Below are 14,279 nucleotides of genomic sequence, written 5' to 3'. Positions count from 1 at the left end.
AATCTCTAAATTCTTCTGTAAAATATCATTTTGTTATTCTCTCATTTTTATGAGAAATTAATTCTTTTACTTAGTTAAAAACGCTTTTTATTCCGCTTGCGAAAGTCCATAACCCAACAAGTACCGTTACTGATGAATAAAAATAGAACAATGCTGTCGTGGTATCGTCAATGCTTTCTGGAGTCAAAGGATACACAGCCTACGTAGAATCGAGCACAAACAAACTCTTCAAGACCAGAAATATTCCCATAGTAGGCTCACAAGTCACCATTTGTTGTAGCGAACAAAAAGAAGCAAAAAGACTGTTAGGGCCTGAAAACAATTGCAAAGTGATTGATAAGGATTACCAGTTCCAGTTATGGAAACCGTCTACAATCTCCCTGGGTCCTCTCACTTTGGTCAAAATGACTCGTCAAATGAATTGAAACAGATTGAACTGGACGAGGATGCGAAGGACACCTGCATAATCAAACCCAAACCATCTCAGTGACCGGTTAAAAGGATCATTGTATATAATCCACTCTCAACGGTGTAATCCTCTTTCAAATCAAAGTCCTTGAAGGCGGGGCAACAATAGAACGCTGGCATTCAAAACTCGGCTAAAAGATAAATCTTCAACTACAGGAAAATCTGGAATAACCTAATATACAATTTTACTCTAACGACATTAATCATTTCATGAATTGGATTTACAAAACTGAAAAACTCAGATGACAAAGTTCAGCCAGAGTATTATTCTTGGTCTATGATCGTTCTCCCGTATTTTCATCAATTCAACATTGTGATACTTGGTCGAGACACGCTGAAATAAACGCGGCCAAGGATTGCTGAAATCACGACTTCTGATCTATTGGAAAGTATTTTAATCCGAATAATAAAAAGAAAATGAGGAACTGAAAACAAAAAAATGAAGAATTATGGCTCTAGTTAATTAGCAAATATTGTTATAAATCTAATTGACGGATGAGGCTATAACCAATTGAAAGTTGACCTGTTATTAAAGGAGAAAGAGGGTAGGGTATTGAATAAAAGAGGATTGGGTGGAAACAAGGAAGTGGAAGGAGAGGCCTACAAGTGTTTATTATGTCATCTCTACTTGCCCCTTCATGTCTCCTAACTTAGCCCCTTCAATTGAGTATCACTAAACCGAAACAACTCAAAGCAGAAACGTTTCACAAAACGCATGATCAAATATCATTGACATTTTTACTCAAGTTTGAATTTTCACAAAAAATTCATTTCATTATTCACATCAAATTGTTCAACTTAGCCCCTTGGCTAAGTTGAACAATTTCAAATTAGCATTTTATGGTTTTGTCGACTTCAGGAAGCTAAGGTTTAAAAAAGCAATACATATACAAAGCTTTCATTTAAGCAAAACAATGATTGCTTCAATTTTAAATTATCGCAAATTGATGGGAATTTTACGTATACGAACCACCTTATGTTTTTTTGTTCACCTATCTTCTTTGTTCATCTGTTTAGTGCACTTTCTGATTAAAGAGCCCAGATCGAGCCTATAAATAAATTGGTGCCTCAACTTGAACGAACAATTTTTCCTTCTTTTCCCTCTTTCCTCCTATTTTCCCAGCTCTTATCAGGTGGGTCTCAATTGACTCTCTTGTTCTCTCAAAGTAACAATTGCTTGCTTTGCCTAATACTCTCAACACACTCTTCATATAAAGCATAACTGTAGTGTTTCCTCTTTCGCTTGTCTTAACTCTCAATTAGTCAAGATTTCCACCCCGCCAAAATTCCCTAATGATTTATGATCACTTTTTCAATTCTCCCAACACACCATTAGCCGACAAGTGACAGTATCTACAGAAAAGTTCCACTATGCCCCCCCCCAGTGTTTTACGCCCCCAGTTAAAAATTGTTATATAGCATGTTATTATGTAAAAAAGCACGTGCACCTGGGGGCGTAATTATAAGCCCACTGAGCGGGGAGCTAAAAGAATAGATCCAAGAAAATTGAGTAGTTAATTCAAATTCATACAAGTGTTTGCAGTGTTAAATCATAGACTCACGAACACCAGGAATGATTAATCTGTCAGCAACATTTATAAATTCTCGTTTACGTTTTTTTCATAAATTTGGAGTTTGAGAGTTGTAACAGATTCGCTCTCCAAAAATGTGGATAAGCTACGTGTTAAAGATGTATAATCCTACATACGATATGGATATTTAAAGTCTTAGTATGCACTGGTCCTAGGAAGGTCAACCAATGTTTAAAGAATCCAAGGAATAGTAGACTACGACCCCCCAAGCTCAGTGGGAACTTTTACACATGAGCCAATTTGTACACAGTAACGATGTAAAAAGCATAATTTCGTGTGCGTCAAAAAACGGGGGGGGGGGGGGGGGGGGATTGATTTGCATTTTCACTTACTTCACTTACCTGTGATTTGCATTTTCCACTTACCTGAGCAGAATGATTGAATTCGGCCTGATCGACAATCGGCTTACCCTCAAATCCATCCTCCATATTCCCAAGTGATGCCCTACTAAGGCTTCCTTCTAAGGACCTGTTCCCTATTATCGCTCCAGCTCCCACACAGTGCACTTAGCACCCTATCTTCCGGCGACAGTGGGCACTCGGGGTTCTTAAGAGGACCCAAGATTATACAATTACCGGACAATGAAAGCCCAATTAGAGAATCTTCAGGCCTCAGTCATTGCATTCAGTCATTGTTACAGGCAGAAAGGTTTGTCACCCTTCAGAAATAGACGGCCTGTATAATGTGAACAGGGAAACTATGACCGCGAACGTTTTGCTTGAGGAAACATCATTATCAATGAATGCTAAATTAACAAGGATGCTCGGTAATGTGCGTTCACACAATGTTCCGACCCCGCTCACCCACGACCTGATTTAATTGTCTACCAGATGAGAAAGAGATATAAAACTTAAAAAATCACACATCGTTCAACAAGTGAAAAAAATAATGCAGGGCTAGGGGGCCGATGACAATTGCCATTAAAGAGAGTATTGGACAAGACAAAAATAAAATTCGGTGTCAGGACAATTTACCCAATTCTATTTTACCCAATGCCATCTTACCCAACCTGCCATTTTACCCAATGCCATTTTATCCAATGCCAACTTACCCAATTTACCCTATTGCTAAATTAACCAGAACGACCATTTAGCCAACTACAAAATAGATAGCCCCGTGGTACTTGATATGAAACTATAACAACCGACCATGGAATTAGCCGACTACATAATTAAATCTTAAATGGCCTGGGGGACTTCATATGAAACTATCACAATCGAACATGGGATTATAATGTCCACAAATATTAAAAATCATCCTTGAAATAGCGACTGCTAATTTGTAACCGGATAATTGAACAACATGAAAATGGAATCAGATAAAACCTCAAATTAACCTGTACATCATTAGATAAGATATGCAATTCGGTAACAGCTCAACAAAGACGAGAAAAACGGGACAAAGTTCAAAAAAACTTCTAATTGTGAAAAAAACCAATTACAAATTGAGTAAAATCAGTACGTGTCAAATGGGCTTATTAAGAAGGTTAGTTTATACCTCCGTAATTTGTCAGACGAATGCAAAAGAACGGCGAAAACAAAAAATAAATTAAATTTATTAAGAAAGCAGTGTTGCAACTATTAAAACTATAAGCAATTCATGACGAATATTAAATATCTTCGATTGCACATGTTTTCAACGCCAATTGGGCCAACCCATTGGCGTGATGTGATAATGTGGCCAGAATACAAAAAAATTGGAGAAACAACCAGATATCACTTTTCTTATGAAAATTTGTAGTGCCAAAGCCAAGAAACATTTAGTTGAATATGAAAAAATTGTAAAGACTGGATCTTGGTCACAGGAAAGACGATGCCACTTGTCGTTACAGAGACCAAGCTAATAAATTGAAAGAACTGATACAAAAGTGACAAAGCTCAAAAAATCAGAATTTTTAAACTTTTCAAAAATTCAAATAAACTATGAGCTGTGAAGCTAGAAAAAAGCAGACTAACTTGCAGCTACCCAGGAAGCCAGTTGTGCTTATTTTTATTGAGATCGAACGCTGAAACGACAAGAAAAACAACAACTACGAACAAAACTCGAATAACTGAAGCAATTTATGGAAACCAGTGTTGAAGCCATTAAGACTTAAAGACAATAAAATCTATTAAAAACCTTAAACTGACAAACACGATTTTTAACTTTTTGCTTTGTTCTTCGGATTTAAATGCGCCTTCTTTATAAAGATGATCCTTTGTGAAAAAAGCAAAAAATAAACATACCGATAAGTATTGAAACCTCAAAAAAATATAAGCGGACAAAGTTGATGAGCTCTGTCAATAATGAGACTAAGTTACTTGTTGACGACAATGAGAACATAAATTGAGAAGTAAAAAAAAATTTCTCTAAAATTTAAGTCATTAAAACTGCAACTCAGTAAGAAGAATCATTTAAACATTTGTAGAGGCAATAACGCTTTTAATTGTCAAGTATATTCCGTACGACATTAAAAAGAACGGCAATTAGAGGAAAACAAAAGAAAATTCTAACAAAACCGTCCAAGAGAACGGTTTTGCAGCAATGAAAATTATAACCTATTCAACAAATGTTATTTGCTCATACTTTCAAAGCCAATTAATCTTTTGTTAATGCTATATTACGAAAAGTGAACAAATAACAACCACAAAAATACGCAAAAATGCAAAAGTAATACTTTTATGAAAATTTTCAGAAAGAAAGCCAAGAAGCAATTAGTTAAATATCCATCCACTACAAGGATTTTACTTGACTTCACAGGATTTAACATAAATTTTTATCTATATATTAACACTAAGCTATATGCGGTCGGAAGTAAGATTTAAAAACAATTAACAAATTTTCACGGACATTTTCTTAAAAATTCCAAGTCAAGACAGGCCTTACATAACATCTAAAAGCTTTCTATAGGTTCATCTGCAGCTCATAGAGAAGCCAATTGGATCTTTCATTTATAAGACGAAGTCATGAGGCTGCAAATAAACGACAAATGAAGGCAAAACAGAAAGAGTGAAAATTACGAAAACACCATGTCATAGCCATTTAAAAAAATAGCTGTTCTCTTGAAGACAAAATATACATTCATTTGTTGTACATGGTCTCTGTCATTAATTGGGCGTTCAATTGAAATCATTCTAGTCAGTAATTAACAAAAACAAAACTGGAAAAATATTTTGAAAAAGACCGCGCCCAAATGTAATCCGAAGTTATTGATTGTAAGACTCCAAACCTAGCCCTGTTTTTTCTGCGCGTCCAAAAAATTACTTATTCCATACGTTTGCCAATTAGATCAATTAGAAAAACGAATAGTTCAATAAACCTAAAATAAATTATTGCATTTTGTATAATTAATGAGATTTTAATTCCAGGAGAGTCCTATAGGAAGCAAAAGTACAACTAGCTTTTTTGGAGTTCTCAAAGATTGTGACACCAGATGTTAGGTCTATAATTCTGGCACACTTAAACACAGTGGGATAAAAAAAAAGCGTATTTTGAGCCGTAAATTTGGTCAAACCTACGAAAATGTGAATAAAAACAAGGGAATTTTGTCTACTATTCACAGAACTTAACACCTCAATAACTCCGTGAAAAAAATAAAAAATCTTTTAAATTCCACATTCTACGTTGGACAGGCCTTCTAATGATACCAGTTTCAACTCTCTACGATGAATAAATCGATCGGCCAGAATTCATTGAACAAAAAACCCCTGTTAGTATATACTTCCTCCCCCCACAAGTGGGTCGGAACAATAATTGATGTACTCGTACAGCCGATAAATTTAACCTTTTCCTTCAGTATGTGAAGCAACGAAATCGAGCTCTATCTGTTCACAACTTTTCTGATCACTCTTATGATTTATTTAATCAAAATCTTAAGAATCGTAATTAGTGCACCCGAAAAGTAACATAGAAAATAATGCCTAGCTTAGAGCTTCAGAACAATATTTTTGATTTATTTGACAGAGCAAAGGTCATTGGAATAAAAAAGACAATCCAGAGCAGTTTCAGATATTAGTTTGAAACTTCAGCCTGCAACATATTTCATTTATGATTTATGAGGTTTTGCTGATATTGTACTATAGCCATTCAAGATTCCAATCAATACAGATATTTGTGATAAAATCTTATTAGATTGTCAAGAATTTTCAATTTGGAGCCTCTAAATTATGTAAACACAAGTAATGTTGTGTCATGTAATGAACATTACCGACTGAACATTACCGTCGAGCGAATTGCTCTCAAACGACCGGCGAGCGGTTGGCTTCGTCAGTAGCTAGCCACGGTTTAGTGAGGCTAGCTTTAGCTTGATCCGACTCTGCAACTTTTAGTTGTCTAGCCTTGTTATAAACAAATCAAATAAAAAACCTGCTATTTTAAAAACTTGCAAAAATATTGCAAAAATTAAAAGAAAAGCTTCAAGATTTCGCAGTGAAAAACTTGAAAACTCTTTTTTTAAGTCAAGTAACCCATCTCCAAGACTTGAAAAGCTTCGTTGGCCAGTAATGATTGTTAAACTAAAAAAAGACAAATAATCAAAAATTTTGAAAACAATCGCTAAATTTATTAAAATCTTGCTATAATTCAAGATATTAAAATCTTCAAAACCATTTCACTGTCTCAAGAGACTATCCCATATCCCTTTTTTAGGCTTTAAATAGTTTCACTGGCTCATAATATCCATAAACTTGGAACATGAAAATAATTTTCCGAAAAATTGAAATTGACGTTTATCAAAAAAAATTGCTAAAGCTGGGGTCATTAAAATATTGATAACCATTCGATTAACTCTCGAAACCCTATGCGACAGCTTATTACCAAACCCCCAAGATCCCTGGGATCCTGGTGCCTGAAAAATGATGAAAAAATCAAATAGATTCAAAAAACTTGAAAAAAATTCAAGTATTTATTTTGAAAATTGCAAATACAAAAAAGCTTTAAAAATATTCTATTGAATCTAGAAGCTATGCAGTAATCTATAATCAAACCCTAGAGGACGCCATGTGGCTCTTGAGGCTAGAGAAACCTAAAACACGACAAAAATTTAAAAACGGGCAAAAGGAAGATTTTAACAAGCCCTTAAGGACGTTTTCTGGCCCCTCAGTCTGGAAAGACGGAAATAATGAAAAACAAATGTCAAAGAATTAAAAAAAATTTGCACGTTTCGCGAAAAAATGATAAAATTCGTTATGTTAAAATGTTCACTGGGAACTATGCAGTAAGCTATTATAAAACCCTAGAGGAGGTTACTTGACACCTAAGGCTGAAAGAAAGCAAAAAAAAACATTTTCAAAAAGCTTGAAAAAAATGTGAAAATTAGTATAAAATTGCGTGTTTTTACCGATCGGTTGTCCGAACGTAGCCACGGGGGGGGGGGGGGGGGGGTGCATCGGGGGATGATGGGGAGGGAGGGGGTAGGCAACAGCGCGGTGGGGGAGGCAATAGCGGGGGGGTGTCAACAGTGGGGGGTGTCGCTCTAAGAACCGCCCTTATTACCATAAGTATAAGTCTCCAAAACACAGTTTGAGCTGAAACAGAGCTGAAAGGCTCTGAGAGCACTTAATGCTGGGCGCTACATGGTTTTCCCGTTTTTGAGGACGAGATGTCAAAATCGGTCAAGCGAAAAATCGCATAAAAAAAGACCGACAGGACTAATATAATTGCTACAAACTTCGTTTGAGAGCAATTAAAAACATATAATTCCTAACATAGAACGACAATTAACAATTTCTCGTGGGGCAAAAAAACTGAAATGAACAGTCGTGAATACGCAAAACAATCTTTGTGCCCATTAAATTATTATTCTCCGCTAAAAAGAAGCAGGGGTCACTACTTATGTCTCATAAAGAAAAATGATTATAAAATCAGATAACTCGCAAAAATCAACGTTTACTTCGCTCATACTGACTAGTCGACACGGACCGTAGTGAAAAGGAGATTCTGGTAGACTTTTTCAAGATGACCTTAGACGAATAAAAGGACCAAATCTTTCATTGTTGCCTCCGGGTCGGATGGAACAAGCTTCAAAAACATACCCGACAGATTGCCGAAAATCGCCGCCATTGAATCCCACAACCCCGACTGGGATTGAAATAATGAAAAAAAAATGATTTTTATACAAAATTACTTAAGTGCGAATTACTTTGCTCTCATTCCGTAGTCTGACAAGCTCCTGCTAATTAAAGACGGGAAACAGGGTCTAGTATCAATACCAACAAACAAGACCTGTTGATAGAGATCAAGTAATACGACATACTCTAGCTTAGTGCAAAAGTCATAGAAAGCATTAACCATGAACTGAAACAATTAAATCAATAAAAATCCCCATTAGAACCTATTAAACCTATGTTCCTAATGCGACCAATGACCCACCCTAATGGGATTATTTGATAAGTCAACAAAAAACAACAATTATTTATCAAATTACCGCACGTGAAAAAAGAATTAAATTTCGAACTCACCCCATTCCAGAAAAAAAATTAAGCATCAAATCTAATCGCTTTTTCGCTCCCGTTACTGCTCGAGTAAGATTAAAACGATCACTCTAATTTTAATTCACGTTTTTTTTTAATCACGCTGATTACTGAGCGAAGTCAAATCTATTGAGCGGTAATCAACTTGCAGGATTGGAAGAGCAGGGTGAACAGTCAGCATACTGTTGAGGAAACATCTGGAACAAAACACTGACCTCCACATCATAAACAAGTCTCCCGCGGAAAGAAAATCCGATGCTGAGAGGATTTCAACAAAAGCACGAAAACTACTTTAAGAAATAGGCTATCTAGTAACTAAATAAATAAAAAAAAAACATGGCGCGCAACAGGAGGTAAGAGATTTACGAAGACTGCATTTGAATTGAAAAAACATGCCTGACTCAGTCAAAGGTCGATGCTACCATTGAATCCGATAATGGAGTTACTCTAATTGTCTATTGATTCGAATTTGTTCAGGCAGTGTTGGAATTTCATCGATTACATTTAGAAACTTGCTTCACCAGAATTATGCCTCAAGTCTGCCGAAAACAGGACCTCAAAAGGGATAACTTTTTGCATAATTTAATTTTTTTGCCTGTCATCTCATTTAAAAATGAGCTCATTTCGAATATTTTATTTTTCTCATACTTGGTTTCAAACTTGCTTAGTTACAGATTTCCAACATTTCATTCAATGATTATCATTATCATCTTGCTAAATTGATAACCTCCAAACAAACTAACTGCACATGTCATAAGTTTCAGGCATCAAAAAAAACATCACTATCAAAGTCAATTTGAAAGTTTTAAATTAATGAAAGCCCGAATTAACTTACAGGGCAGAAGTTTCGTTTTATTACATCACAATTCGTAACATTACTACTGCAACATCTGTTGATGATAAAAACTGCGCCAATCAATTCATTATCTTCCGTTTCTTACTCATTCAAAACTGAGAAAGAAGCAGGATTGGCTAAGCCCGCAGCAAACCAACCCAGAAAAACCAAATCATCCTTTAAGACTTGGCGGGTCTGATATATTCAACATTTTCTCATAAATTTTTGAATATTGATGAGTACTGCTAAAAATCCGATTTGTCTCCTGAATAAAAACGGCAACACTAATCGCCATATAAGGGATCCGATAGTTCTGAGATATATTCCACAAATCTCTGCCTCAGGATTCCGAATTTGACTGTAATTGAACGCCACGTTGGAGCATTTATAGTTAAAGGTCAATAAACTATAATTTTGAATAAGCTATAATTTTGAATTCCAACTAGTACCTTATCTGACGACTTACTATATAGAGCCACAAATCAGGGTAATACTTTGGTAATAAGCTTTAGCTTTGGGTTAATTGTCTTGAGTTCAAATTCTGAACTGATTTAGGGTTTCAGCTGCGAGCCATCCAAATAAACAGAAAGCCCAACTTACAACAAACAATAGAATGAGCAGCAGTACAATGAAACAAAGCATCACATTTTCAACAACTAACACAAATTAGTTTCAATCAATCAACTATTCCACCATTTATCAGAACAAGTCAAAGATCAAAACTAGAAGACTACTATATCACATTTTTTTCAATTTTTTTTTTATGTTTTTCACTTTTTTTTCATTTCGCTCGCTCATTTCTGACATTAACCGTTATAATCAAATTTGACCACTCAGTCAATAATGAATCTTTTGAATGTCACAAAAATCAATTTATAGCAGAAATCAGAAACATTGAGCGAGATTATATTTTTTTTCAGGTAGAGTTGTCGCGATTTTTCAGATTTTAAGTCAGTTAAACAATCCATCGATAGTGTGGGTTCTTAAGAAGGTCAAGCTAGCTTCGAATTGGGCAGTCAATATTACTAAATTGTCAAAAATTTACGATATTTGTTAGCTTAACCCTTGCGGTGTTAATTTCTTTTAATCACAGAAATATATCATTAGTGTATCATCAACTTTGTAATTTACAGATATTTTATGCAACATGAATCAAAAGTAGTGTAATCCTCCTTTCGCGTTTGATGTTCAGAATGCGCGTCAAATTATAAACAGCTCAAAATTCGAGTCATAGTATAGATTCCGCAAATTATTCCGTCGGGTTTATAATATATAGCACAAGTTCTCAATGAGTTATTCGTGATGATATCCATTTAGTTTCAGATTACGGAAAATTAAAATCGGCTTTCCTAATTAGTACAGTTAATTAAATAGCGTAGAATCTTTAAACGAAAATGGTTAGAAAACTTGCTAAACCAGAAAGTGACGAGAAAATGAGTAATAATACGCTGACATAATGGTCGGAAAACGACAAATACTTTCAGCAGCGTTATTTAAAACAAAAGTCTAGACTTATATCGCGACCCATTATTCCATGCTTAAAGTCCGATTTATACAGTTGACTTCGAGCTTCAGATTTATCAAAGCTAATTGAAATCCAATTCAGGCTTTGAACTAGACTTGCTTCCGACACTAAACTAGTTAGTCCTGGAAACAGCAAGATCTAACGAGAATATTCAATAGAGCTGTGAGAACTTAGACATTGAATTGAAAAGCCATATTATTGACTGAAACACTACAAAAAACTGGGCTGAAAAAAGTTTTATGGCATTATATTTGGTAAGGGTTACTCTTATTTACGTTAATCACTATGGCAATGTTTATGCTCACGTTGAGGGCACCTGGTCAAAAAACATGGACGGGTTAGAAGCAGCTGTTACCATAGAAACAGCTTTCTAATTCACTTTATAAGCACTTGAGACACTTCTCAAAGTCACAAAGACTTGAACTGAGCTTGAGTCATAGCTGACAAAATTAGTTTCCTGGTTCTCACGAAAGCATTCTGAACCAACTTGAAACACCATTCGTTGTGAATATTTCTATGAAGACGTTTCATACTGCGACCGTCAGATACGCGCGTTACCACTGTTATGATTGCAGATGGTGTTTTATCAACACGAAATCAAGGGAGAGAAACTTCGTTTAAATAACACAACACTACTGTCACTCTAAATTCAGTTAATTCAGAAACCTCATAAATTTCCGAAAAAAGTTTTTATTAGATCGAAACTCTTCACATGTTATAACATTTGAATTCTTTCAAATAAAAACAATTTCCGTTCACCCTGATCACTTGTAAGAATAATTTGTACAGCTCACAGGTTTGGGTACGCTCTTTTGCTTTAGGAACGAAGAGCTAACTTTTAAAATATTGATTTATACTTATTGTTTATCTCAACCAGTCTACATTGGGGAAACAGGTTTCATACGTTTTAGGAAATAATTTTCAATTTTAACTTGATAATCCCCAGCAGGCGTTTAAATCAATTTGCAAAATGTACGCCCATTTCGTCAACTTAGGAACAAATAAAATGCGAATAAATGTTCAAGGGAGTCTGATATTCTGTTTTTAAATAATTTCAAACCTAGTTTTTAAAAAAATTAAACGCAGTACACTGTATTTTCAACACTTTGACAGAAAACAGCTGCTATCACAAACGAAAAGTGTCATCCTCCGTGAGGAGCAGAAACAAAGACTTCAAAGTATTAATTATAAACTCTCTTAAAAACATACGTTATAAAATAACCTTTATGTAAATAAGTTTACTCCGTTTGAAAGTTAGTGTTGAGCGAATTTTTCAGTTGACTAGACTGGTACTTTCCTGGTATGTATGATTAAGATATCACAAGATCATATCAATTATTCATCGAATAGACGTAAAGCAGAACGTCATACACAGATTTAATTGGAGAACACATCTACACTACAAGAATTAAGCAACATCAACAGGAAGTCACACTCCACACGGAACACAAAACATTGCTTCATCACAAAAATAACAACAAAAAATTTATTAGCCATACTGCTAAATGCAAGATATTCTTAGCTTTGTCAACACTGATTAATCCAGATGGGGCAATACTAGCATAGAAATAAATTGTTTTCAGTCCCCAAAAAGAGTTCAAAAACAAATGTAAAGCAATTCCTAGTTTTCATGAATCAAAGTAATTTGTCTTACAGTATTATCTTGTCTATTTGTCTTTTCCTTTAGTTTATTTCCAGATGGACTGTTATTTCTACTCCTAACTAATATTAGGAAAATCGCAAAAAAAAATTAAGGTTTCGTGTGTTATGTGGAAAATTTAATAGAAGATCTTGACATATTCACATATCTTGACGAGCATACTTTTCTGGTATGTCTGATTCAGAGACATCAAGCGCAGACGAGATTAAGCGCAACAAAAAACAGTTGCCCCGCGCTCATATAAATAAAACGTTAGAAACGTTAGTCTTTTATCACTCAAGATTAAGATATCACAAGATCACATAAATTCTTCATCGAATAGACTTTCAGCAGAACGTCATTCACACATCGAGTAACATGTACAATCCAAAAAATAAGCAATTATCAACACGAAGTCACAACACACGGAACACAAAGAAAGGGAAAACAGTCTCGTGTCAGTTATCTGGTCCCGACTGTTAAAATGATTTTTTCTGTACTAGGTGCAGTGGTTTCTGACTACCACAGAAGGTCCTTGAGTTTCAACGAAGTTCCAAACGAAAGACAGCAAGGAGGGAGTAAAAACTTTATTCATTTCGGAAATGAATGACAAGCAAATATTTAGAGAATTATATACAAGCGATAATGTTTCAATAACTACACTTGACAAAACATTGAGATTTTGGAGATCACCCAGCATTCCAAGAGTTGAGAATAAGAATGGTCGCTTCCCTATGACACCAGTTTATACTGACTGACCTGTTTCTCAGGGAATTGATATCTTTACACAGTAAAAGTGTAGGAAAAGTAGAGAGTTCTTCCTGCGCGTTAACAAAACAGACAATTTTAAAAGAGAAAACTCTATTTTTAAGCCCAACATGGAAATGGATGAGATAATTTATTGTCCTTTCTAAAAAATAACATAGGCAGCGGAGAACAAATAGTGCAATAATTTTTTTCCCAAATAATGGAAAAACTAGAACTTGTATTCCATCTGAATTAACAGCAATAGTTCATTCTAGAACAACCAGCATTGGCCGTGGCTTGAAACTAGAGTGATAAACTCGGACTTAAGCGGCCACGTTGAGCGTATGGACAAAAGCGGTCTGACCGTGAACGCTTTTAACGGTCTTTTCAGTGAAGGAGAGCACTTCACGGCTGTGCATATTGAGGATGGTTTGGATGAATCGGTAGCAGTGCTACTTCTAGGAAGAAAACTGTATATAATAGAGCGTAGTGAAATTGCATCTTCAGGTATGTCTTGAGGAAACAAAAAGAACCTGATTCTAGCAAACTCATTTGACTAACAGACTCATTCTGAACAAAAATCGGCCAGCTTTTTTTCAAGGTGAGTGATATCAGCCAGGGTAAGTTATCAATGATAACATAGGCAGCATCTTTACTCACTTGAGATCTGAATTTCGTCTTCTTAGTTCGTATACAATTCGCCAATACAGTTTTTTTCTGAAAAGAACAATATTTTGACCTTCGGTCATTTTTTTTATCTCTCAGCAAAATGCTTATATAAATGTTGGAGAAATTTACAAACGAAGTAACGACATTATTGGGATTTTCCCCGTATTTAGAACTCATCAAGACCGTCGCTTCACCATGGGCATTCCTAGAAATTTGGACGAGAAAATCGACCCTGAAGCAGGAGAATTTCTTCCATAATTTGGAACCAGGGCAAAAGATTTTCCAGCCGTCATATTTTGCACACTCTAATGACCCTTGCAGAGCAGAGTCTCGAAACAATTGGCTTCGAAACAAC

This window comes from Convolutriloba macropyga, chromosome 12 (assembly GCF_964194025.1).
Source record: "Convolutriloba macropyga chromosome 12, txConMacr16.3, whole genome shotgun sequence".
Classification (NCBI taxonomy): Eukaryota; Metazoa; Xenacoelomorpha; order Acoela; family Convolutidae; genus Convolutriloba; species Convolutriloba macropyga.
Note: the sequence above shows the minus strand (reverse complement) of the source record.